At 37.3% G+C, this 13,249-nt stretch overlaps 1 protein-coding gene across 1 annotated transcript in view; it reads left to right on the top strand.

The window, feature by feature from the left end:
- Positions 1–13,249, top strand: part of LOC134756100 (zwei Ig domain protein zig-8-like) — a 660,767-nt gene that overhangs the window by 322,913 nt on the left and 324,605 nt on the right. The window lies entirely within an intron of this gene.

The following is a 13,249-nucleotide window of genomic DNA, read 5'->3' as shown; positions in this document are numbered from 1 at the left end:
AGTTCCAAACTATACTTTCGAAACGCAGTTAAAATTGAATTTAGCGCGGAGCAGGTCCCAGGGCCTCATGAGTTATGAGGAGGTGTCGTTGACCAACCCGCGCCGGGCCCGCGGCGGCCGCGGCCGGGGCGCGCACGAGTATGAAGGTATCGCGGGCTGCGGCAGCTCGCGTATCTTAGCTGTATAGGTACTTTTGGTTTTGGTTTGGTTTGGTGGTATGATTCTACTAATGATATATTAATTTATTATTTTTTCGCAATTGTATTAAAAAACGTCGTTTACAACACGTGTGAAATGTCTTTTTACCACTCGTACCGAGGCTTGCCACTCGCTTTCAGCTCGTGGCAAGATACCTTGGTACTAGTGGTAAAAAGACATTCTTTTCACACTAGTTGTAAAATGTACTATTTTATAGAGCATTGATTTTCTTGTATCTTCGCTTCTCTTCTCTTTAATACCTTGATAATGATATAATTAACCCATTCAATGGCAAATATGTAAATTTATGATGATGCAAGAACGGTGTTGTTTACACAAGTGGTCTTTAGGGGGTATTAGTTAATTTATTTCATGCGAAATGCTATACTGTTTCTGACGAATAATTTAGGTAGAGTTAAACCAAGAAAAGTCTGCAGAGATTTTGACAGCATACGTAGTGCCACTGTTATTTATATACGTCATAATTTCATAGAAGTTTGACGTATAAATAACACCTGTACTGCGTGTGCTGTCAAAATCTCTGCAGACTTTTCATGGTTTAACTCTTTCGTCATTTCACAAACCCGAATCCTGCTCCGAATTTGTTCGTCTGTTCGTCATAAAATAAAGCGATTTTTTTCTATGAAACTTAATTTTTTTTTCGTGATTTCTGTGTCAGTCCTGTTTTATCAGTTGTTCAGTATGACCCTACATATTGTAATACCCATCAGAGTATAGTTAGTTAAAAAAACCGGCCAAGTGCGAGTCGGGCTCGCGCACGAAGGGTTCCGTACCATTACGCAAAAAACGGCAAAAAAACCACGTTTGTTGTATGGGAGCCGCACTTAAATATTTACTTTATTCTGTTTTTAGTATTAGTTGTAATAGCGGCTACAGAAATACATAATCTGTGAAAATTTCAACTGTCTAGCTATCACGGTTCATGAGATACAGCCTGGTGACAGACGGACAGACAGACAGACGGACCGACAGACAGACAGACAGAGAGACAGACAGCGGAGTCTTAGTAATAGGGTCCCGTTTTTACCCTTTGGGTACGGAACCTTAAAAAACATTTTTTTCGGACAACTCGAGATCCATATATTGTTAGTAATACTAAAGAGCTTATTACACTATCCTAATTTAGTGACTAACAAGAGGGACGCCGCTATACGTGAGAAACGATAGGATGTATCTCTTATCGCGTCTCACGTATAGCGGCGTCCCTCTTGACGCCCTAAAGACTTATGTCAACACAAAGTCACACTGTATTTGAATAACCAGTTTCGAGGTGTTTCCAATAATGGTGAATCAAGCCAATGAAGATTATCAATCTGATGGGGCACATTAACCGGCTAATGGCCAGTGACGTGACGGATTAAACCCTGGAGACGGACCAGTGTATATGGAACCTCAGCATCCTGTAATTTGTAGGCGTAAACACAACATACTCGGGACTTCATCTACAAAAGTATCACATAATAAATAACCGAGTAAAGTTTGATGAAAAGTCCGAGATAAGTTACTTTGGGAATTAATTGTATCGAGCGAAGTGTCATAATTCGTGTATCGGAAGCTATGTTATTAAAGATAACATATACAAGAACTACATATATTTTTTCCACGTCTACGAATATGAACGCCTCTTAGAAAAACATTATCATATAAGGAGATTTTTCGCCTTCTGGCTTAGGGAACCGCCTTAAGTAACACGAAACAGAAACGTTATTTGCGTTTGCATTATGTGGCAATAGTAATAATTATACGGGTTATAGTTTTATCCATAATAACCCCAAGGGCGACTTTTCCTCTTTTTTGTTTGATATAACTATAATATAAACTATTAGTTACGAGTCCCGAATAGATTATTAAAAGAGAAACTATGGTGTTTGCAGTTAATATTCATACAGCTTTGAAATATTTAGTATTCGGGAACTTTCTCAACTTTGCCGAAGGGATCAGGGCGAACTGTTATGGAAGTGTTTTGAATAGTTTGATCAACCGTGATGGTAACAGGGAGTTCGGTATAATATTACTCATTTTATCTTTACAAATAATCAGTAAAAGAGTTTTATTTAGTGTTTCAAAACCTTACCTAATTTTTGTATTATGTTAGAGTTTTAGTTACCCATGAAATAAAACTATGAAAACGACGCACGAAGGGTTCCGTACCATTACGCAAAAAACGGCATAAAATCACGTCTGCTGTATGGGAGCCCCACATAAATATTATCTTACAATATATCAACATCAAAGGTTTCCTTGAGGAGTGTTAGACTCCTAGCTTACCCCCCCCCCCCCTCTTCTCACTAAATACTAGAAAGTCACGTTATTGTGAATCTCGCTTAACAAACAGTGCGTAAAATCTTCAACTTGTCAAAGGCGCAAGCTCAAATGAATAATTGAGTCAAAAAATTTACTCTGAATGCACCATAGCAAGTGTCACCAGAGACCGGTAGATAATAAAGACTCATTCGACACAGATAATCACGAACCTCACCACTGTTGAAGATGACACATACCAATGAGGGCTACCGTTTTTGGGCTCACCAGTTGGCGCCACTGTAGATGTAGTTAGTTTATCCAGAAAAACAGATCTCACAATTCTTCTATGCTTATTTTTATAAAAGCAATACGTTCTATACACAAAAGTATTTGAGTGAAACATGTCGATCATTTTTCGGCTTAAAATGCGTGAGTGACCCGTTATATATTTACTATGTCTGTGTCTCACGGAAGTTTTGTTATTATAAGTGGTGATATTTAAAAACAAAAGCGCAAAATTCACAAAGTAATTACTAGAAGCCGTTATAGACGGTGTCTTTTTCTACAATGGTGAGACACGCGATTTTCTTACTACACTAGGTCGGATCTGTCCGGATCCGGAAATACCACGTACAAGACAGTTTAGCTGCGCAGGGCAGGAAGTTTCTGTTAGAAACACGCAGTTGAGGACTGCCAATTAACCATCTAAGTGGTGATATAAATAAATTTTTGGCAAAAATTTTATCTTTGGTACAAGGTTTTATCGCTGACTACTTTTCTTTCCACAGGCAACTAATACCTATCGAGACAATTCTAACAACTCCAAACATATTAGATTGCGTTATTTTATCACAGAGTTAATTCCCATGGCCACCTCCTGTCTCCATCATCAGATCAGCTCCATGTTATCATATTATTGCATTGTCATCCAATTTACAGAATATGTATGCAAAAATTCAGGTAAATTTAGCTTCCAAGATTTGACCCACTAACATACATACTAACAGGGCAAATAAATCAAATCAAAAATATTTATTTGTATAAATAAGGGTACAAAACAGGTGGTATACAAAGTTTTCATTATCATTTCTTATTTTACCATAATCTGGCGTAATTCAATACTTAAATTTAACTAAAAAAAATAAACTTTATTTTATTTTATATAGAACAAAATTACAATTTATTTACTTAGCACTAATCTCATATCTTATTCTGTTATTAATAAGCTTGTAACAACTTACTAGCTACCGTTGAAAATGGTGTCTTCTTAAACATGGTGAGATACGCGATTTTCTATGATCAACAGTCTTTACTTCACTCGTCTCTAGAAGCGCTAAACTCACTTTGGCCTCGCAAATTGTTTATCCGCGCACCCGAGAACCGAGCTTCGCCGAGACCATGAGGAAAATTCTATTTTAACTATTAATTATGATTTTCATCTCATTTTGATACGACTTAAGGTGACTTTCGGCTTCCAACCGCAGCTGCAGTACTGCAACAGTATTACAGCGCGACAATACTGCAGGAAACGTCAATTTTCATGTGGATTTCTCAAGAAATTGCCATTATGGCATTTCCTGTAGTAATGCAGTCGACTGCAGCAGTATTGCGTGGCAATACTTCGAACTGCATTACTGCCGCAAATGTCAAAAATGATGTCGCTGCCCGGATTTACTGCCGTAATAGCAGCTGCTGCGGTCGGAATCCGAAAGTCACATTTACGCCCTCTTATAGGTGCATCCACACCGCAGTTAAATTCTGTTGGAGCAACATTGTGCAACAATAAGTAAGTTACCTAATTGTTGCCATGTTGCACAGTATTGTTCCAAAAAAAAATAACTGCGGTATAGATGCACCTTAAGTATCTCACGTGCACCAATAAGTGCGAAAATACCTTATGCGATTGAATGCTAAAAATACCTATATTTTAATGTCAAAATGTAGGCTGTTGTTTTTCCCGTGTTTTTCGTAAAAAAGTATTGCTTTTTTTTTCATTTTTCCGGCATTATAAAGTCTAAGAATAAACAACAAACTCTATATAACTTCACAAGCACAAGTAAAGCCTTAGAGACAATATATCTAGATAGACTAGATCCAGGCCAGGCCAGTTGTCTCCTAAGGGACCTAGAATTGCTTCTTTGTTACCTTATAACAGAAACTTGTTAATAATAAACATTACCCGAGTTGCCGAGAGAGATTCCTGACAGGTTTGAGTTGATGTTATTTATAACAGAGTATAGAGAAAATAACAGTAAATTATTTACGAATATTTAAGGAAGTCTGGCTGTGGAAATCAAATGCATTGTAAGTAAACGATGTTGTTATAGTGAGTTGTGTAGTCAAATTAGTAATGAAGCCCCTGTATTTAATGTGTTCCATAGCTGTCAGCACGAATTCTCACTACAATGATATAGTATGAATCTTCTTAAATGACTTTTTCGCCTAAGACTGTAAGCGGTCGTCCATTGTGTACCATTGAGTCTGAGCGCGTGCTACAGCGCGTGCCATTATCAGAGACACAATGGGCGGCCGCTCCCACAAAAAGAACAATGGCTTTTGTTTAACAGATGTTTAGAGAAAGTCATTTGAGATGATGCAGACTATGTGCCGGCTGTACCATCACGCACCGCGATTTTTGATCCATTTAGGGTTCTAGCCCTAGCTAAATTGGTTGTTCAAAGTTGAGTCTATGAAATAGAACCTCTCGCCGAGAGTCTCGGCAAAAACCAACCAATCGGAGAAGGCTGAAACGAGACGAGTACAAGCGCGACGGGAAGGGAGTTTCAGAGACATTCGTTCTTAGCCTGTCTCGGAATCTTTCGACGACAGCCGGCATTATATCAATTATTTGCACGAATTCGTCGAAGCGTTTTGTATCATCTACTTAATAATGGGAAACTAGCGAAATCTTGAGAATTCTTCAAATACTTATCATAGGCACACCAAAAGGGAGTAACTGATGTAGTGCAAAATTGTTTTCCATCGTATTTTCTCGGAAACGTTCGTACTTGTCATGCTACTTTAGTCCACCTTAGTACTTTTTGTACTGAGACTTTCCGAGTTTCCTTGAAAATACGATGGAAAATAATTATGCACTACATTTGTAGTTATTTTGTAGAACAATTTAGCAAAGTAGCTCCACTCCACCAAATTGTGCTATAAACTGAGTGCGTACCCAAGATGTCAATCGTTTACGCTCTGTAGCGGACAAAACGCAACTCTGTCTGTTGCACTAATGGAAGAGTGATAGAGAGAGATTACCGTATCGAACGCTTGGCACCTTAGCTAGGCACCTTGAATAGCTGCTCAGCTGGCCAAAGCCATAATGATGTTATTTTAATCTGCTGTCTTAAATCGGTTTAATTAGGCTGATGACCTCCGATTGTTTTCGCTTGTTTTTTACCTCGCTTGTACAGTCGCCATCAGATATATCGGAGCGGCCGTAATGCTCACCAATATCTGAACACGCCTCTATTGTCAAGGCGTTAAGTGCGTGTTCAGATATTTTTGAGCACCTCGATCGCTCCGATATATCTGATGGCGACTGTACCCTCGTAGATGGACTACTGTATAACAATCTACTCTTCTTAATCTCGATATCTTTTCAACTTCTTGACAGTTGGAGCTAATTGCAAGTTTATTTTATTAGTTTTCGAACGCTGCCCACGTAGTAATTATACGGCTTGATAACTTCAGCGTAAATTAATTTAGACGTTGACATTTCGAAGATTAAATTCACAGCAAGGCCAACTTGGCGAGATAATTAATGTAAACAAACTTTCTGGGATTCAAACTTATTTATTTAAAGATGTTATTAATCATCAGACTGAACATCCAATGTCAAACAGGAATGTATTTCAACTAGGGAATAAATGAAATATTTTCGATTTGTGTTTTTTAAGTAGTCACACTACATAGCACTACATAGCATAAAACAAAGTCGCATTCCGCTGTCGGTCCGTCCGTCTGTCCCTATATATGCTTAGATCTTTAAAACTACGAAACGGATTTTGATGCGGTTTTGTTTTAATAGACAGAGTGATTCAAGAAGAAGGGTTATGTGCCATTTTCAACCAAAAGGTCGCTTGTCAGTAAGACGCTATTTCCATATAGATTTAATTAGAAATCTACCTTATGGACAAGCGACAATGTGGTACCTTTTAGTTGAAAACGTCACATATGTATAATTCATAAAGGTTTTGTGTAAATTTGTTGAACTAGCTAGTAAATTATAAAATGACTTAAAAAAACCGCATTAAAATCCGTTGCGTAGTTTTAAAGATCTAAGCATACATAGGAACATACGGACAGACAGCGGAAAGCGACTTTATTTTATACTATGTAGTGAAGACGCGGGTTCGATGGATTTGTGCAAGATTATCCCATAATATATATTTATTTATTCATTTTGTCATCCTATCCTATCGGACGCCCCAGGTATCGCTTGGTGCGAAATGGTGGAGGCGGATTTTCGCGAACAAAGTCGAGTCACCAATAGGGAATATTACGCGAAACTCTGCGAAGGGGGCGCCACTACCACAGTCTGAGGGTCTATCGCGAAACAAGAAAATCTAAATTTCGATATGTTAGATGTTATTTTCATTTCGAGATGTTATAGATGTTATCTAACATCTCTGTCACTCTTGCATATTCGAGCGATAAAGAGGCGTGAAATTTCGGATTCGCGTTTCCCGGTAGGTCCATCTCTAAACAAACCGCCTTGATAATAAATAATAATAATAATAAAATATTTTTATTGTACATAAGGAGCACGTTACATAATAAACAATTACACAAGGGTTTGTACAAACATGACAGTATGGAGAGGTCAGACTTTCGACCCCTAAACTAGGTAAGCACCTGTGCCTTAGGGGCTAAAGTTCGTCTAAATTCGATGTCGAAACAAAAATGAAGGTCGTGTACAGCAGTAAGATAGTAAAACATTAAACTAATTGCTATAAATAAATAGTTGCTTAAGTTATTTACATTCATCTACACTTTAATTATACATTAGCTAGTTGCCTCTGCATTTGATGCATCAATGTCATATTTTATTATCTCTGAAAACTTGTCAAAAACCTGTTAAAGGTACAGTATGTATACGTTACTCTATGGTTTACTAAAAAGGCTAGTACTGCACTCTGGTGGCAGAACATTGCAGTAATATCCCCTATTGGCAGCGAGACGTCGCACAGGAGCGAGAAAAGTGGCGCTGTCTTGTGTCGGAGGCCAAGTCTCATTTTGTGTCGCTGAGCCAACAGATTAAGTAAATAAGGCATTTTATCATCGCTATCGCAACATTATTTAATAATGATCAGGTTGTTTATATTCGTTTTAATGGCTCTAATTTAGATAAAATTGTTTGGCTTGACAATCAAAATTTTAGTGCTTAGATCGGTATTCAGAGTATTTTAAAGCGATAGATTTCCAGTAGGTATTTATTTAGAACCAAAACAAACCCAAAAATACCGTTTTTTATAAAAAACCTACTCGTTAGTCTAACAATAATCTAGAATATTGACAAAATCAAATACGGGACGTATGGGCGACAGCAAACCGTACAGTGTACACGCGGGCTTTGCAAATCAAACAAACGCCAGCAGAACGCACCGCCGGCAAACATGTGTAGCCGACCGTACTAACAGCACTCGAAACTAAAGGACCTTCTGTGTTTGAATTAAGGTTTAGAATTGTGTAACAGTATGAAGGATGGTACGAGCCGCATTGACTCGTATCTATGACAATTTCTGTTATTGACGCAAAATGTTTTTTGATGCGTTTATTGTTAACTGTATTTTTCTTTGATGCTCTTCAGAATTCCACACTCGTAAAGCTGTATAACTGTTCGTGAAATAGTTTTATTTTATAACCAATAGTGTGTCTGTAGTATCTATAGTTGACCTAGTTAAGCAAAGGTCTCCATTTCAACATGAGCAAAAATGCTTTCATACCTATGTCCGTATGTTCTCCTCTACAGGTCGTATTGCTTAAGAGGCCGGTGTCGATTTTAGTCGCAAAAATGTAAAATTGATAGATTTAGTCCGTGAAATTTTACACCTTTTGTTACCTAATTGAAATAACAAGTACTGGTTTCTATTAGCACGTCTTCTTGTCTTACCTTTTATCAGATCAGTTTTTGAAAACAGACTCACTAAATTAGTAATGTTTGCTTTTCTGATGGACGTTTAGGTAAACGCGCGTAAAGCACTGATTTTGTCGATCTTATTTGTAAATTTCGTAAAGTTTGGACTGCTAAACATGGTAATTTTGTATTACACATATCTTCTACTTGACGTTTATCAGACTACATTTTTATTATTATGACTTTGAAGTAGTGTAAATTAAAGTTAGACGAAATCAATTTTCTCCAGAAATTACTTCAAAACAAGTGACAATTTCTCTGAAAATCGACTTAATTTCAACGTAATTTTGATACTTAAACAATCTACAATATTTGCTGAAACTATATTTATACATCAATTTGTATAATTTACCACCATGATTTTTTGATGAATTTTTAAAAACTGCCCCTTCTCTTCATGCATTACCGGTGACGCACGCTCGCGACCTCATTATTTAAAGGCAAGATGAGAAGACGTGCTAATAGAAATCAATACTTGTTATTTAGATATTACGTAACAAAACGTGTATAATTTCAACGACTAAATCTATCAATTTTAAATTTTTGCTCCAAAATCGACTACGGCCTCTTAAGGCGGTTCCCTGAGCCAGAAGGCGAAAAATCTCCTTATATGATCATGTTTTTCTAAGAGGCGTTGATATTCGTAGAAGTAGAAAAAATATACGTAGTTCTTGACTATATTATCTTTAGTACCATAGCTGCCGATACACGAATTATGACACTTCGCTCGATACAATTAATTCCCAAAGTAACCTCTAACTCGGACTTTTAATCCAACTTTACTCGGTTATTTATTATGTGATACTATAAACAAAAAAACCCGCCAAGTGCGAGTCGGACTCGCGTTCCAAGGGTTCCGTACATTCCACAATTTAAACAATGTATTTTTTATGTGAAATGTCTTTAAAAAACCCGTGAGGTTCGAATCAAAAACTAAGTAATTAAGTCCGACTCACGCTTGACTGCACATTTCTAATAGGTTTTCCGGTGATCTATAGGTAAAGATCTATTTTGTGTATTTTTTTCAAAATTTTTGACCCAGTAGTTTCGGAGGGGGGGGGGGGGGAATGGTCATTTTTTGCCTATTTTCTTGAATAACTTCTAAACTATTTATTTTAAAATTATAAAAAAAAATATATTTGAGATTCTCACAATGAGCTCTTTCATTTGATATATAACACGATATAGTTTGTCAAACTTTATTTTTTAATTTTCTCATTTACCCCCCAGAAGTGGCCCCGTATTTAAAATTAATATGTTTACGTTACATGTCCATCTTTTGGTCACAAACTTACATATGTGTACCAAATTTTAACTTAATTGGTCCAGTAGTTTCGGAGAAAATAGGCTCTGACAGACGGACAGACAGACAGACAGATGCACGAGTGATCCTATAAGGGTTCCGTTTTTTCCTTTGGAGGTACGGAACCCTAAAAATGAAAAATCAATTTTAACTTATATAGTAATTTCATAGCTTTCGAATTTCAATATTGTAAGGTAACGTTTTTAAAATAAATAAAAATCGACAAAATTCGATCAAAATTGACACTTGGCGCGCATGATCTTTCCCGTTCTTTCTTGCGAAATGTGACAGTGACAGCGGCAAACCGGTAATTTTGTTTGCCACCGACACCGTGTTTGCCACACAAATACCAAGAAACAAATATTCTCACAATAAAATTAACGTAACACTCAAGTCACATTGTTATTAATTCAAAATGGACGACGTAGGAAGCTCGTTTGGTAATGTATTATATTACTTTAATTAATGTCATTACTGTCACTAATTAGGGAAGCTTAGGGCATAATTGAATTCTGTTCACATTAATTGTATGGAATATTGTGTAGAGTGGCCTAATTATTGTGTATATTGATGACAATGTTAAGACCAAACACACCAGGTACTTAGCGCGGCTCGGGTTGCGTAATTAATACGAGCGTGAACCGTCCGGTTGCAATGTATGAAATTACATGAGAGATGTCAAAACTATTGTAAGTATTTTACTACCTTCCAAGTATTTTACTATGGATGGTATAAAAAGGATGCCTATCTCTTATGGCAGAATTGTTGCAAAAGTGACCGCTTTCAGCTTTAAATAATAGTTCCTAATCTCTCCGGTGGCGCTAGTTAGGCTCTGGAACATGAGTATAACATGAACCATATAAGGCAACAAATAACCCGACCAAATTACGTAGGTTGTTTTTGGTAGTATTTCGGTGTATGGTGGCGCCGCCTAATTACTGTTTTTTTATGGACATTTTTCATATATAGAGATTTGGCTCCTTTATACATATAGTCTCCATGTATTTTACAAGGCATGCAACGTAGGATAAGACAGGCGACTTATAATTTAACATTATGTCTGCTGATAAGCGGACACCTCAGCCTATGGGCACTTTTTCATTTCTTAAAAACTGGCTTCCATCAAAATTATGATGATTTTGTCAATGTTCATAGAACAAACCGTTATACGTTTTTTTGCAGTAAAAGTGATAGCTGGATTTTACAAATAGCAACAGTGGTCCCTAGTCTTGACTAAGGAATTATTAAACGCGGTTCAAGACTAATTCTTTATAAGCTGGAACCTTCCACGTTCACTGCATATTAAAGCTATTACTCGGGAACAACAGTTCCCGACAGAAATGCGCATGTTACGCTGGTCAGCGGGTGTCACACTGCTGGACAAAGTACGGAATATCCACATCAGAGGGAGTTATAAGATCGCGCCCATAATCGACAAGGTTAGAGAACGCCGCCTACGATGGTATGGACATGTACTCCGCCGCCCTGAAGACCATATGGTACGAGCTGCCCTGAGCATACCCACGACAGCGCGAGGCGCCGGAAGACGGCCCGCCACCTGGTTGACGACGGTCCAGAAGGACCTAAAAGAGATAGGAATAGACAACACCGTAGCCCAAAACCGGGAACAGTGGAAAATGCAGACAAGGAGAGCCGACCCCAGATGATGGGATAAGGCTTAGGACAAGAAGAAGAAGAGACTTGGGAACAACAGTAATGAGCAAAAATAAATCTCGAGATGAGATACAGCCTGGTGACAGACGGACAGACAGCGGAGTCTTAGTATATAATAGGGTCCCGTTTTTACCTTTTGGGGAACCATAAAAAACCATTTCTCGGCACTATCTACTTGACACTGACTATACTGCAGCATTCACATTCAAATCCACACGCATTAAAACCTGGAAGCCTGCAAGCGTAAGTAACAAATGTCTACACCGAGTCAAAAGAAATGAGAGCGGCTGGCTACATTGTGAATTGTGTGCTCGCTGTTACACAGCGGTGGAGCATAGAGTAGAACAAACTGTTTATTGAGAGGAATAAACACTGGGAAGTAACAACACACACACATTTACACTGCTCGCCCTTAGAGTTGGTCAAAGGCGTCTAGCCTTTTAATGATAGTAGCATAGGTACAATTAATTCGTGGGTACATCAGAGAATTTGGGACGGGTACCGCTGTGGCCGGGTGGTCTAGTGGTCAGTACGTTAGTCGCGTAATCTGAAGACGCGGGTTCGATTCCCGCCTCGGCTACCTATGGACTTGGTCACTTTTTCTTTAGTGTATGTTATCTATTTCAGTTTATAACTAGAAAATATTAAAGTTAAATTAAAGATTCGATTTACGACATTGATAAGTTGATAACATTGGGTATAGTGTGTTCAATACACAGCTATATGAGCAGAACGTACACTTTGACATCAAAATGACAATTATCTAAATGATATATCATTTGCACGTGCATTTCTTTCGTACATGTCCGTACATGTATTAGCGCGAGCGAATGATAACAAAATTACATCATTTAAATATCATACTAACGCCTAAATGTACGTTTGAATTTGCCTCCTGTAAGTCAAAGTCAAAGTCAAACACAAAATATTCTTTATTCAAATAGGCCTAGCAACAAGCACTTTTAAATTGTCAAGTTTTAAGAGGCCGTAGTCGATTTTGGAGCAAAAATTTTAAATTGATAGATTTAGTCGTTGAAATTATACACGTTTTGTTACGTAATATCTAAATAACAAGTTTTGGTTTCTATTAGCACGTCTTCTCATCTTGCCTTTTAATAATGAGGTCGCAAGCGTGCGTCACCGGTAATATATGAAAAGAAGGGACAGTTTTTAAAAATTCATCAAAAATGTATGGTGGTATATTATACAAATTGATGTATAAGAATAGTTTCAACAAATGTTGTAGATTGTTTAAGTATCAAAATTACGTTGAAATTAAGTCGATTTTCAGAGAAATTGTCACTTGTTTTGAAGTAATTTCTGGAGAAAATTGACTTCGTCTAACTTTCATTTACACTACTTCAAAGTCATAATAATAAAAATGTAGTCTGATAAACGTCAAGTACAGGATATGTGTAATACAAAATTACCATGTTTAGCCGTCCAAACTTTACGAAATTTACAAATAAGAGCGACAAAATCAGTGCTTTACGCGCGTTTACCTAAACGTCCATCAGAAAAGCAAACGTTACTAATTTAGTGAGTCTGTTTTCAACAAATTGATCTGATAAAAGGTAAGATAAGAAGATGCGCTAATAGAAACCAGTACTTGTTATTTCAATTAGGTAACAAAAGGTGTACAATTTCACCGACTAAATCTATCAATT

Source organism: Cydia strobilella, chromosome 3 (assembly GCF_947568885.1).
Source record: "Cydia strobilella chromosome 3, ilCydStro3.1, whole genome shotgun sequence".
Lineage (NCBI taxonomy): Eukaryota > Metazoa > Arthropoda > Insecta > Lepidoptera > Tortricidae > Cydia > Cydia strobilella.
The sequence above is the reverse complement of the archived record's forward strand: the minus strand, read 5'-3'. Positions and strand labels throughout refer to the sequence as shown.